The following is a 13,968-nucleotide window of genomic DNA, read 5'->3' on the forward strand; positions in this document are numbered from 1 at the left end:
GCGTGAGATGGTCACCTCACCAATGTCACCTGGCAAGATCCAAAGCGACCAAGCTGTGTGGCAGCCCGCGGGGAGTGGAGCAGCACCCGGTGCTGGGTGTCCCTGCCCAGTTCCCTGCTCAGCCCCCAAATGCTGCCTCGAATAGGTAACGTAGGGCTGCTGCAGCCCGGAGGCAAAGGGAGAAAAGCGGGTTGGAAGCTCGGAGCAGGACGCGACGCGGATGTTGGCCACGCTTCGCCAGAAGGACTCTGTCCTTCCTGGCTCCCCCAGCGGCTGCACACCCCGCAGCCCGCTCTCCTGCCAGGCGGGTGACAGTGACACCAGATGGCAGCAGTGGCCTTCGGATCCCAGCAGCTCCCAGCCAAGAGGAGGGCGAGTATTTCTCCACGGCCGGCTATCCGAGGCCGGCTTCCCTTCTGCCCTCCCTGCGCTGGGGCTCGCTCAGCATCCTGCATCCTGCCCGTATGGGCTGCCAGAACATCACTGCGCAGAGTAGTGATACGCTGAAGTTGTTCCGTGCATCAAAATGACACACGGACTCCAACATTTCAAGGCGAAAGAGAAAACCCATGTCTTAGGCCGGGCTTTTGGAGAAGCACTCACCTAGCAAAACTCCTTTGAAGGCGGAGAACACGGGGTCTTGCAGAAGACTTTCAAGACAGGTTATGAACTGTACCAACATGCATCAGTGGAAATACTGGTTACTTGAACATTACATTAACATTCTCATTTCACTATTACTGCATTGTAGTGCTTTAACCTCCTGAATAAGTTTTGTTTATGATAACACTCCAATATTTATCGATTTCTATATTGATTTAGGGGCTATCCATTTACCTGTTCACCCCTGTGTCACTCCAGAAATTATTAGTGCCCTAACTGCCAACAGAAAAGCAAACTCAAAACACAAGAGTGATTGATCGCTGTGTGCATTTGGGCAGAGAGCACTGCAAGGAACAAGAGCAACCAGAAATAAATCCTTTTGGCTTCACTCACATAGATAGGGCAGCGACCCAGCAAACAGCAGGACAGGTCTGGGTTCAGCTCTATTTGTACCCAGGAGCTCGGACAAGCCCAGAATTTAAACAGAACCTCCTGTATCGGGAAAATCTCAGAAACGCCAATAACAGTGGATCATGGACTCAGTTTCTTCACATTCCTCCACTGCCCCTGTGCAAAGCACAGCTCTGCCCTTTGGGTTTGCCCATCGCAGCTGGGATGAGCCCAGGACAGGCTGGGATGGATCCCTTTGGAAGTGTTACACTTCTGTGCAACCTGAAAACAACAGGCAGCACATGAACAGGACTGTGGGTGTTTGCATCTCCAACAGAAGCTTGCAGTGGCTCTGGATAGCAATAGCGTTCAGGCTTTGCAACTTGGGATGCTAAGAAGGGTCTGCAGCATATTGCCTTGTAATAACATGAAGCAAAAGCTCAGCAGAAAGGCTGTGAACCAGATAAGATTGATTAAACAATTTCTAACCAACGGGGTTGCACATAAAAATTTTATTAAAACCTCAAGTGCTAAATTTATTTCCTGGGTCTGTCACTGCTATTTTTTTTTTTTATTCAGTAGTGATAATTACTACATTAGAAATTAAATGAACCTCATATACTACATCTTTCAGACCTCCTAGGAGAGTTGTGAAAGTGATTTAGGGAAGCGAATTTGCTATTGTGCCTAATCAAGTTACAGTAATTGTCACCTATAATTTTAACTTGACTGCTATGTGTTTAATTGGGAGCTTTACCTTTGGATTTTTGTAACCGAGCTTCTCTCTGTTTTCCTACTTTCCAGCCCCTCCCAAAACGCACTGACAGAAAACAAATCACTGCACACAGCTGTGCAGTTAACAACATTGCTCTTAATGAGTCCCTGATACTGGTTCCCCAAACGTGGCTGTGCATGCTTCTTCAGGGAGCTCTGTGGAGCAGTGCACAGTCCAAAGCCTTCTGAGAAGAGCAGAACGGGACCTCCAGGTGAGTGACAAAATAAGATATAGGGGAGCCAAAGGCATGTGAGCATCTCTCAGCAAGAGTCCAGGCGGGAAGCTGGGTCACTGGTAGGCTTGTGGAGGCTGCATGCGCCTTTCCTTGTTCCAGCTATGCACAGCGAGCTTAACTCACAGCTTCCCTTCTGTGGTCTCTGATGTGGGCAGTGGTTCTGGTTACTCAGCTCTGAAATGGGCTCTCTGGACGGCCACAAGCCTGCTTGTTCCTCTTTCCCTTTTCTTACTAAAGATATGTGTCATGTATACGCATGTGATATACATTTTCAAGCTTTCCCAGGACTCTGATGACCTGTGGTGGCTGTGACAAGTGCATCACATGCTGCTTGTGGTGCTGCTGGAATCTCCTGTCCAGGCACTGCACCCAGCCTGCTCTGCCTGCCTTGCAGCCCCCAGAGCTATTGCTTGTCTAGATCCCCGGTTTAGCAGGGCCACTGGCTGGCCTGTCCATTGATATTCTGCTATTGGAGCACTTCGATAGCACGGCCAGGCACTGAGCAAGTTTACTCCAACCTGACCATCTTCAGCAGCAGTACAGAAAGCAATTGGGGTAAATTTCAGCCTGCAAGGAGACAAGGTTTCTTCCGAATTTGTGGAAGGTGGTGATGATTGCAACCATGGAAGCTTTAAGTTAGCTCATGATTCTGAAGCACTCCCAGATGGTTGGCCAATATTAGTTTGAAAAAAAATGGGGCTGTTTCTGACTTCAACTAGATGTAGTAAAGGAATACTTGTCCTGCTTGAGTTTTGTTGTATATAAAACCTGTTTAATTTAGATTGGGATCGGGCCCTCCAAATTTAAAGTTACAGATCTTTACAGATGCAGAAAGGATATATTATGTTGCTGCAATTAAAGGAGTTCATCTGAATTTATTTTATCACAGTAGCATTCACAGAAATGATTTTTCTTCTGTGGCTTGGAACTCGCATTATGAAGCGATGTGTGTAGAATAGCAGTAACCTTGTCCCTGAATAATTCATAGTGTTTGTTAGACACTTTTTAAGCCTTTCTGCTTAACCACAGAAGATTAGCATTTTTGTTGCTTTTTTCAATTGAAGTTTTGGAGCTGGGGGGGAAGGGAGAATGTTGGCTTTCTTCTTAGCTTACTTTAAACAGTTCCTCAGGCTTTCAGTATACAACTTAGCTATTCAAATTGGGATATTTTGGCCTTAGAAGCATGTTAGCTAGTTCTCAAGCTCGCTATATTATACAGCTTTCTAGTAAATCACGAATAAGTTGAAAGGCTATAGAGCTTTCTCCCTAATTTCTCAAGGGTCCTTTTACTACCAAATTTGTTTTCATCCCATGTTATTTACCGACTAGCTCTAATAAGCTCTTCTGGTGTTGTTCCAGTCTGCAAGTGTGGGGTTTGGCAGGTAATGCGTGGCAGCACAGGGAGTTTCAAAGATCCTGGCTTTGAAACGAATATTGCTGGTTAGAAATGGGACTGTGTTCATTACCTGCTGGAGTGTTTCTGAGCTCTGTCTTTAGGATGGGATGCTCCAGCAGTGTAAAACAGCAGAGCTCTGTTATGGCTCTCTAGTGATGCTGTATTGCACAGCTGCAGATATGAAATAGCCTCAGAATCAACAGGATGGTGGTAAAAGCTGAAGATCTGGCTTGGAGCAGAGTGAGAGGGCAATGCTAACCTCAGAAGATGCAGGACTTGGGCTTCCTTTGCTCTGCTTCCATTCTGGGGTAATGCAAAGCAGCAAATGTTATGTGTGTTTTGTTTATTGTATTTTTTCTTAAAATCTCAAAGATTAAAAGTGAAGAATTGCATTAATGATACAAAATACTGAATAAAAGTGGAGACTATCAAATAGTAGAATTGTTGTGATGAGCAGAGACCAGGTATATTAGCCAGGCAAAGTTTCTGAAGGGAAATACATACATGTATTATATACATATAACATATATACGTCAAGCTATACTTTGGAATCCAGTGGTGTGTATATGGGTATGTAAGCTTCCTTAAAAATATTACAAAAGACAGCATCTACCCTCAAATGTAACTCATGGTATCTCTTAGAATGCAGTCTACCAAAACCAACATATTTCTGTTTGAATTTTAACAGGACCACAAGTTCCTCTTGGGAAGTTGGTGCCATTTTGAGCCTGTCAGCCCGCCCTGTTGTGAAGTGGGCTGGCAGGGAAGTGTAGGTTTTCGTGTGTTTGGTTGTTAGGTTTTCGCTTGTTTCAATTTGTTCAAATACATGTCTTGCTTGTTGCTACAGGTTCTGATTTGTGGTCTTTACGTGGCTTGTTGCATCCAGGTCAGTGCTCTGAGAGCTGCTGAAAGCCAAATACGCAGGTCACCCCACTGGCGTTTGATATTTCAACCTGTTGTGAGGAAACGTTTTGTTCTGTCTGAACAGAAGCAGTAAATCCCAGTCAATGTGGACAGTGCCATCCCAAACAGAGCAGAATTATGGCTGTTGGCTAAGGAGCTGCTGCAAAACCTAATGACAGAGCCAGTGTCCTGCAGGAAGCAGTGCCAAGAGGCACTTGGAGATAATGATCTTTTGAAGAGGTTCAGATAAGGTCATTTGCCAGCAGTCAGTGCTGGCCCTGGTTACTGAGCACAGAGATCTGCAAGCAAAGCTGATGAGAATGTCTGGAGGATGTGTGTCGGCACAGTCACCATCTCTGAAAGCATGGTGGGACATTAATACAGGAACTGTTGAGTAGATCAATCTAGTGCCACCAAAAAGTAAGCCCAGTGAAGGGAAAAGATTCTTCAGGCTCTTCAGAGGCAAGGCAAAATACAGATATTCTCTGGAGTGTCACCTCCAACTCCTGCAGCCGATGGGATGCCAGTAAGAGGCAGGTGGCTGACAGCAGCTTGGGAGCTCCTTCTGTCCAGGATGGTACTGCATAGATAACATGGTTCTCTGGGGATCTGCAGCAGCCTCTTCTGTCTGAGTGAACTAAAATCATTGGCATGCAGCAGCCAAGGCCTGTGGGCAAGAGCATCTTCCTGAAAGGGAGGATGTTTGGGTTGCTGTGCTGACAGATTTAACACTAACATCCATGTGTGCAGAGAGCTCTGTGGGCTTAGTTGGTGGAAGAGAGACTGGAGTGAGATCACTGCTGTAGGAAAAAAATCCTCCCATCTCTGCAGGCACTCCTGCTCAGTTGTTCCATTTTTCAATGCCTTTTCTTTGCAAACCCTCCTCTGACACACCAGGTGATCTCTGGCAGAGGACAGAGGTGACAGAAGTCAATACGTGGCCACAGCTGCTTGAGTGCAGAGCATTGCTATGTGGCATTCACAGCTTCCTGCTGCCCTTATCTCACTTTTGTTATTGCTATTCCTCCCCTTATTCTATTACATTTAAGAATCAAAACCAGGCTTCTTCTGGAAAAACAGAACAAGGTTTTGAAAGACTGCTAAATCCCAAACTTTGCAATATAAACTTTCCAATCAAGCTAATTTTCCAAAATAACGGCATTGATTTACCTTTTTTCCTTCTCGTGATACTGTTTGTTCCTCTTCTCTTGGAACTGCAGCTCTTTCTGTTGTACACAGTTGCCAAGAACCAGTCCACAGCTCACGCTGACGTGTTGCTGGAATGACAGCTCCAGCTTTCACACGCTGGTGCACTGTATTAGCTGGGGAGTTTCTCTGTTCCTGTTCCACTATTAGGTTTCAAACCTCCCTGCTGAGTAGCTGTCCTCGAGTCGTATCAGGTAAGCTTAGCTATGCATTGAATTCAGGGAGTGGAACTAATCCACACTTCAGCTTTAGAGGAGAACAATGAGGCAGGGAGCTAAGCCTGGCCTCTGTCTGAGAGGTAGAGCTTTTGTATGCTGAAAGAAACAGGTGCACTGTGCTTAAGCATGTGTTCTATCTATCTCAGGTCCATCTCTGCTTAGACAAATGCCTGTATGCTGGAGGCAAATAGAAAGTATGTACAACAGTGTGTCTTAAATATACTTACATCATGTCTGTTACATGTATAATGTGTGCATGCCTTGGTTCACGACTCTTTATTGAAAACTTGTAATGCCAGCATCATCCGTCTGCCTATAAATGATAGAAAACAATATTACCATAGCAGATAAAAACAAACCTCAGTAAATGTATGCTGCTGCTTCCCCAGGTGTTGGTATTTCTGTCACTGGAGTAATTAAGTTCTGCCCCCACATTTTATCTCCCCTGTTCAGTGCAGAAGCGCCTGGCCCTTCATGAATTCTCTCCCAGCATTCCCTTGGAGTCAAAGGGACATTTCTTACTGACTATGGTAGAATTGGATTTAATTTTTTTTAATGACAGAAAGATGAATCTTTATTCAGATCTGAACTTATAAAATCCTTATTTATAAAGATCTGAGTCTCCTACCTGAAATGAGCAGATATGCTAGCTGCTAAAAATGATGCTTAACTGTCTTATCAGACACTGAGGAACATTTGTTATTTTTTGGCAAGAAGAGGAAAAATTTAATTTCCCCTCAATTGAAGTATAAAAAGAATGGTGAATATGAGTGACTGCCCTGAGATCCAGCCTGCACAGCGCATGCTAGAAATGAGAATGGTCTCTGCAAGAAGGAAGTGGCACTAAAATTACTTTCTCTTTTAGCATTTATACTGCGGAGTGAAAACTGGGCTCCGAGTGTTCACCATGCATCTGACAAGCAAGCATGACAAATCTAAAAAAGCGATGAATGGACTCCTTCCACTTTGCCTCCCTGTGTGGTGGGGCAGAAGGAGCAGTGTACCGCCCATGATAGCCCAGCAGGCAGAGATACGCTTTTAAAGCCAGATTTTGGGAGGAAGCGGTGAGTCTGCTGATAGGTGTGAAGGGCCCTAGCTGACCCAGGCAAGCCTACAGCCGTGTTAGACTTGCATTCTGGCTGGCAACACGTAGGCTGCAGCACAGCATGATCCCATCTGAGCCTGACAAATAAGAATCCTGGCTTCCAACTGCAATGCGGCCTTGGGTGGTAGTTCTCAGATTAACATAACAGAGCAAAAGAATTAAGACTTTGAATGTGAATAGATGTTATTGCAGGATAATGCAGGTATCTACATAGGGATCTCTACTTACCTTTATATGTCAGCTTTTTATCTTTCTATCAAACAAGTCTAGGAAAGTTCTGTAGTCGAGATATGGTAATAATCAGTGTAATTCCTTAATAGTTAGCTTTGAAATCTTGGAAGCCCTCCTCCCAAGTAACAAAAAGTGAATGCCCTGCTAGCTGCAAGTACCACGAACCATTTTATCTTAACTACTTTCACTAGGAAAGCTCTTCTTTATTCTGTTAGGTAGAAGAGTAGGCATGTTGTCAGAGTGCAGTTAAATCCCACAGCTTATTACCATGAAATATATGAGCTTAAAGGATATGAAAGTGTTCAATCCAAGAGGATATGAAAGTGGTCTGCACAGAGAGAGTCCAAGGCCTTTTGTACAAGGAACACAGTTCCAGGCTTTAAGGCTGTACCATATGTCAGGATTTCAAAAAAGGCAGTTCTCAAAAATGGCCTTTCAAACTGGCAATTATTTTCCATATATCATCAAGAGAGACTTTAGAGGTGAAATAATGACCCTGAAAAGAACAGTTTGGAAGGGCTCATCTGCTGTTTCAGAGGTGCATTGGCAGGGTGTGTGGGGACAGCTGAGCTATGGCTGAAGTTCCCCTAGCCCTGAGACCCAACCTTGACCACTGAAGCTTCTGGAGCTGTATCTGGTGGCAGCTCTGTATTGCAGCTGGCACCACTGCAGTGCTACTGCTGCAGGTATCTCCTTGGGCCGGGTTAAAGTCGTAGAAGATTTGAGCACCCTGGATTCATGCAACTGCAATCTGACTGTAGACTCTTTTTTTGCTAGGTAAGGCTACAGTGAGAAAAACCTGACTATTGTGGGAGGGGGGTGATGAGACAGTGGAAAACCCTGTTGTCCACCTGACTGTTTTAAATTCCAGAATGAGTCACCTTCCTTTTATATTTCTAAGTGTATTTGTAGGCTGCATCTAGGAATCCCCTCTTCCAACTGATTTATTCTGTTGCACAGAGATTTCAGAGGCAATAGCATTTCATTCTTAATACATAGACATTAAACACACTTCTGCAGTCAATACCAGACCAGGCATGCTGCCTGGACCTCATCCTAGTTCCATTCAATAATAAAGCTATTGACTACGATAAGAAAAAGATCTAAAGCCATAAACAGAAAATAAAAATAGCCAGTGCCAAGAAAAATGTAAACTGAAGTTTTCATAAACAGTCAAATATTCCAAATTGAATCCACACAATATAAATTATGCAACTGAACTTGGATGAGCCAAGTAAGATAATGGCAGGTAATGAGACATCTGTATCACAGCATGTTATTTAGAAAAGCTAATATAACATATTAAACTGATTTCTTCATGAAAGCTGTCACACTGAGCATTCTTCTCTATTAAAGAAATACAGGGGATTTTATTTAAAAACAAACAAAAAACCCAAACCTCCCTATTACCCTGGAGCTGTTTGTTAGTTACCTTTCCCAATTCAGTGGCTGAGTCTGTAAAACCGAACTACCTCAGTAGTAATAGGTTTTTTGTTTTATTTAATAGTAACAAATAAACAACAACAACAAAACCAAGTAGGCTTCTGAAGTGATTAAAAAAAAACTACTCCAGTATATTAAGCTACCTGTGTTCTTCAGGTTGAAAGTATGATGGAGAGAGAGATGTTCCTTCCAGCTGTGGCTCCAGAGATTGTCTTTTCCATATTCTAGCTCTTTTTTACATAGAAAAAAAACTACTGTAGAGAGAAAGAAGTAGAAAACAAAGCAGCTTTGAGTGATAACTTCAGAATGGCTCAGGGATATAGGATGGCTTTGAGTGATTTGAGTTTATTGTATTTCCCCTTAGAACAAACAAGTGTGGTTGCAGCTATGCCAGCTCTCCTAGTTGGGAAGGAAAACTAATTTGCTCCATCTTCTCTGCTTGTTCCAAAAGGCAGTTTAGAGAGAGCAGAGAGCAAAAACTAACCATTTGCACTCTTTGGGGAGCATCTGCACCTTTCTTGCAGCTGAGTTGCATCCTGACTGGCAGCTGGATTGTTAACATTAGTATTATTATATTATAGAGCCATCTCTTAATTGTTGGAGCTGGCCAGGCCATCAATGAACAGTTTTTTTGGAGGCTGCTCCCCCACCAATTGAAGGGCTTTATAACAAGCACACACAGAGCGGCAAAAGTGGATAGTGGATACAAGAAGCAGCAAGAAGTCATTCCTTCTCTGCTGCCACCTCTGCTACAGTTGCAAGGGCCTGTCGGATCTGAGCCACTCTTTCTGCTTGCAGCTGGAGCTTTAAAGCTTGCCCATGTAGCACAGCTGCCAGAAGCTCAGGGGTCTTGGCAGTGTTAGGGAGGGAACATCACAGAAATATGCTTAGAGAATAGACAAATTGGACCAGAACTCATATTCTGAGTCTGCTGTAACCCAACCAAGGCTATTTCCTTTAAAACTGCTGTTGGGTTACCACTGCTGAGAATGAGGTCTCACTGGGATCAAACTCAATGAATCTCCTTCCTGTCACCTGTGCTGAGCAGATCCAGTGCAGTACAAATTTCTCATCTCTGTGCAGGTACCCAAGCCTCGCAAAGCTGTGATGACAGTGGATGAATGGGTACTCTGTTCCAAAGTGACTGTTCCAGAATGCATCACTGTCACGTCATTTAAACACCACCAGTCATCCAGGTTTTCAGTAGCTGCTGGGACTTGCTGAAAACAGTAGGGCCTGTCATTCTGAGATTAAGGAGGGATTAGCTGTACGATTTCAGTCAGCCTTAAAAGAAAGGTTAAACACTCTGGGAGGAGGAAATGTGTGTGTGTGCGCATATGCATCTTCCAAAACAACAGATGGTTTCAATAAAGTTGCTCCTGCTGCTAGGAAGTGGCACTTCTTGACATTAGCAGAGCCATATCTCATTAGGGTTCTTGTTTCTACCAGCCTGTCTCAGCGAGGCCAAATCCACTGTACAGTATGGGGTAATCAGAAAAGACACTCCAGTATCTGCCCCATTAATTGCCTCCTGCCAGTCTTCACTCTGTTCTGATGTAATGCCCACTGTGCTCAGTATGGAACGATCAATTGGCTTTGAAGGGCAACTTCCCCTAATGATCTGCGATTCCCCCTACTTAAACTGCAGCAAGAAGTGTCTTTTTAAAGATTTTGCAAGAAATGTGTTATTTCTTGGAACTGCTAAATAAAAACTCTCTGCTTCAATCAATGTATCGATGTATTAAATTATTGTGCAACTAAATTAATGTGCCCCTTGGTGACAGAGCTGCAGAAAATGAGCAGTGTTTTATGCATTAAAGACAAATTGGGAAAAGATTGTTTTCCAAGGTTAGATTGTTCCTCAGTGAATATCGAGATTTTTCCAATTAAAATATGAAGGTTTTTCAGAGTGCAGTTGTATCAGGTGTATTACTTCTCACAGATTCACGGCACAAATTAACTCGTACAAATAGCTAAGCAATTGTCAATGTTAGAGTTGGCATAATTTGAAGAAGGCAAGTAATATTATTCATTTCTACTAGTATTGTGTTTAAATTCTATAGTTAAACAATTTTGCTGGGAGTTGGCTTTTTTTTATTATTATTTTTAAGGGAAGATTCATGAAAAAAAAAGGATCTTCAAAATGTTGCTCTGAAAGTCTTGCCAAGCTTTTGCCAATCCTGGTTCCCCTTATTTGGGGTATGTTGTGTGTGGGGGGGGAGGCTGGTCCTTACTCTCACGATAGCTCCCACCTTACAGTGAAAAGCACCATGCAGGAGAGGGCCAAAAAAAAAAAAAAAAAAAAAGGCAAGAAGGGTGCTGCATTGCCTTCCTACAAATTGAAACTAAACATGGCCTACAAAATGGAAATGTTAATATGAATTAAAGCTGTTTTTTAAAAAAGCTGATTGAATTCATGTTTTCCTTTAAATTTTGGTCTAGTTACATTTATTGTCTTCATTTTTCCTCCAGGAGAAAAAAAAGAAAAATCTTATCTGATGTTTTATATCAGTAACTAGATCCTCCGAAACTGCTTTCTGCACCACCTGTTGTGCAGCACTAACACATCAGATGACCCAAACCAAAATTTGCTGAAGATGTGATGTTTTCTTGGACCCTTCATTGAAGGTAGATGAACCAAAACATTCTAATTAATTTGTTCTGTAGATGTAATGAAGAAGGGAAACTTTTTCAATAACTTCATTGTTCAAACTTTTTTTTTTTTCTGGTACCTTCTAAGTTCTCAACTATCTGAAAAAAAAAAAGTGTATATTTTGTTCATTCTCTCTTGAAACTTTTTCCTTCTCCTCTTTTCTTGCTTGGGCTCGTGACAAAGACATTCTTTATTCTGAAGGCAAAAATCCCAGAACAAGCAGTGCCAGCTCTGAGTTCATAAGGAGGGCAATGTTTCTAATCACTTATAAAAAGCAGACTTGGACTCTGCGTTTTCTCAGTCGATATTATTTAATCTTTATGTCTGAATTTTTGGAATATCAAATGGGAAGCACTTTCTCCAAATGCTTTCATCTGTATTCCTTCAAGAGGTATCTGCAGGAATGATAAATTAGGCGTGGAATTAAAGCATAAATGAAAGCATCCTAGTACCTTAGTATTCAGGACATTTTGTATTCTTGCAAAATCTTAAATGATATCATCAGTTCTAATGGATTGCTGGACAGAAGATCTAAAAAGGACCAAACAAAAACATTCTTCAAAAAATTATTACAATGTTGATAAAGAAATTTACGTCAAAATATCATAAAGGGCTTCAAAACTCCCCACTGTCTTCTGGGAAGCCAAAATCCATGAAATCAAATGATTTGGTCAACAGCACACAGTAAATTAGTGTCAGCACTAAGATAAAATTCCAATTTTCTGACTTCTAGTTCTGTGCTCAAATTCTGGGCTTGTATTGCTTCCCAGGCAAAACAGAAGAGAGATAGAAATAGATGCAGCAGAAAGGAGCTGGAACTCCCTTTCTTTTAGCATCTTGTAATTTCTGAAAGCACCGATGCTAGTATTTGTGTGCAATGCAAGTGCTCTTTATAAAACCTAGCTTTAACATCGTGATTGCCACAGATTTTGGAGTAGTTTGCACAGGCAACGTGACTCTCATTTTGCACCCAAGAAAGCCAGTAGATAGTATGCAGACCTGGGTGAAAAAGTCTGGTCCCTGGATTCCCATGGGTGTGCCACCCTGTGCTAAATCTTCTTAGTGCTAGGGAGTGCTAATGAAGGTTTCCAGAGAGGAGAGTGGATGAAAGTGTATTTATTGTACCTGAGAAAGACTTCAGAGTAAGAGAAAGCGTTGATACCAGTGCCTCTTAAAGAACACCTAAGCCTGTTTGTATGGCAATTTATTTTCTTCACAGAAACCTTACAAAGGTAAGCTATTTCAGGAAATACTTTACCCCAAAGTACCAGTTCAATGCGGTATTTATATTAAAAAACATTTTCCATTTTGCTTCTGCATTTTGAACGCTAATCCAGCCCTGCCTCAGTGTCCACACCAAAGGAAATGAACTGCATTAGGCAATGTCATTTGCTAAAAGGTAAGAGTGGAGTCCCCTGGTTTTATATTTCTAGGGACAATTTCACAGGCCATGCCACTGCTGAATGGGGAAATTGGAAAACTGCAGAATCGATTTGCAGACATGCAGTTCTATTTTCTTTCACACCTCCTTCATCAGAGCCCCCATCATTCCTGTGTTGTGTCGCATTATTACCGACGGCAGCCTGGACACCACTGATAATGGCTAAACTAGGGAAAAGCGACTCCTTGCAAGTGAAAGCAAAACCACATAAGAAGCAGTCAGATGACACTGAGCGCTGCTATTTTTGCTTTTAAACTCATCTTGCTTCCGAGCACTGTAATATACCCGTGGTACATTGTTGCTGAGAGTTAAAGGGAAATGTTGCTTAAAAAAATCTTATCTAAATTGGTTTGGGTTTGTTTGCATTTATTTTTCCTTGAGCAAACAGCTGTACTGCAAAGTTGCATTACATCTATTTTGATTTATAATAGAAAAAATACGCAGGCCTTCAAAACACTTACAATATTTGATAATTCCTTCGTTAACTGCATTTCACAACGGAAAAAAAAAAAAAAAAAAAACAAACCACACCGAACGCCTCTTCCACAGCACGCTGCTGATAATGGCTCAGTTATCAACACTGAAACCAGAGGCTAGTCATGGCCAAAAACCAAAAAAAAAACCAAAAAAAAAAAAAAAAAAAAATGCTGGTGACTGTCAGCTGCTTCATCTCCAGGGCAGAAAGGTGCCTTGTGATGTTAAAGGGCATTGGCAACAAGATGGGGTCTGTCTGCTGGGGTCACCAGCTGCGTTCTGCGCAGGGCATGGCTGGCCGCGTGCCAGGGTCACAATTACAGAAAGAAAAAAACATGACTGCTGGCACGACGAGCTTGTAGACCGCTCTTGATTAAATGTCTGGAAAGATCTGGGGCTTGCAACCACATTACCACCCTGCCCTTTTGGCATTAGGAAGGCAGTAAATACTGTCGGGTTTTGTTTGTTTGTTTGTTTTCTGCCATCTTTTGCTTTTCCAGCAGGGAGCATGGCAGCCAATGCCCCCGCCTGCTCGGTGCCATCTTTGCTCTCCCTCGAGCGCTGGGGATTGGTGCCAGGAGCTGCAGGCCAACGCCTGACAGAGCAGGGACCGGGGACATTATTTATACAGAAGGGCCATTTCCGTGGGGTGCTCTAAGGGCAGCCGGTTCCCGGCCGCACTCCGCCCTCACGACCCTGCCCGAGGGCCCCAAAATGGCCGCTCCGCCCTTCAGTTCCCACCTCCTCGTTGCTACGCGACGAACAGGGCCTGGGCTGCCCCCCCCCCGCTTTCTGTGAACTACAACTCCCAGCATTCCCCGCGCGGCCGCGGCCGTGCGCCGCACGTCGCCCGCACTACATTACCCGGCAGGCCTCGGTGGCGCCCGCCAATCAG

At 43.3% G+C, this 13,968-nt stretch overlaps 2 long non-coding RNA genes across 5 annotated transcripts in view; one reads left to right on the forward strand and one right to left on the reverse strand.

The window, feature by feature from the left end:
* Positions 1–4,397, forward strand: part of LOC110404807 — a 68,721-nt gene extending 64,324 nt beyond the window's left edge. Inside the window, exons 4-5 of one of the 3 annotated variants that reach the window (XR_002442498.1) lie at positions 1,798–1,979; positions 4,247–4,397. This is a non-coding gene — a long non-coding RNA (uncharacterized LOC110404807). The remainder of the gene's footprint in view (positions 1–1,797; positions 1,980–4,246) is intronic. The other 2 variants (XR_002442497.1, XR_002442496.1) reach the window with 2 other exon arrangements.
* LOC110404806 lies at positions 1,491–10,913 on the reverse strand. 2 transcript variants are annotated; one of them, XR_002442495.1, is made up of 5 exons: positions 9,541–10,787; positions 8,649–8,759; positions 5,954–6,039; positions 5,473–5,607; positions 1,491–5,206 (listed from the first exon to the last, which is right to left on the reverse strand). It is a non-coding gene; the product is annotated as an uncharacterized LOC110404806 (long non-coding RNA). The 2 variants fall into 2 exon arrangements; XR_002442494.1 differs by having other exon boundaries at positions 2,859–5,206; positions 5,473–6,039; positions 9,541–10,913.

This window comes from Numida meleagris, chromosome 11 (genome assembly GCF_002078875.1).
Source record: "Numida meleagris isolate 19003 breed g44 Domestic line chromosome 11, NumMel1.0, whole genome shotgun sequence".
In the NCBI taxonomy this organism is placed as follows: domain Eukaryota; kingdom Metazoa; phylum Chordata; class Aves; order Galliformes; family Numididae; genus Numida; species Numida meleagris.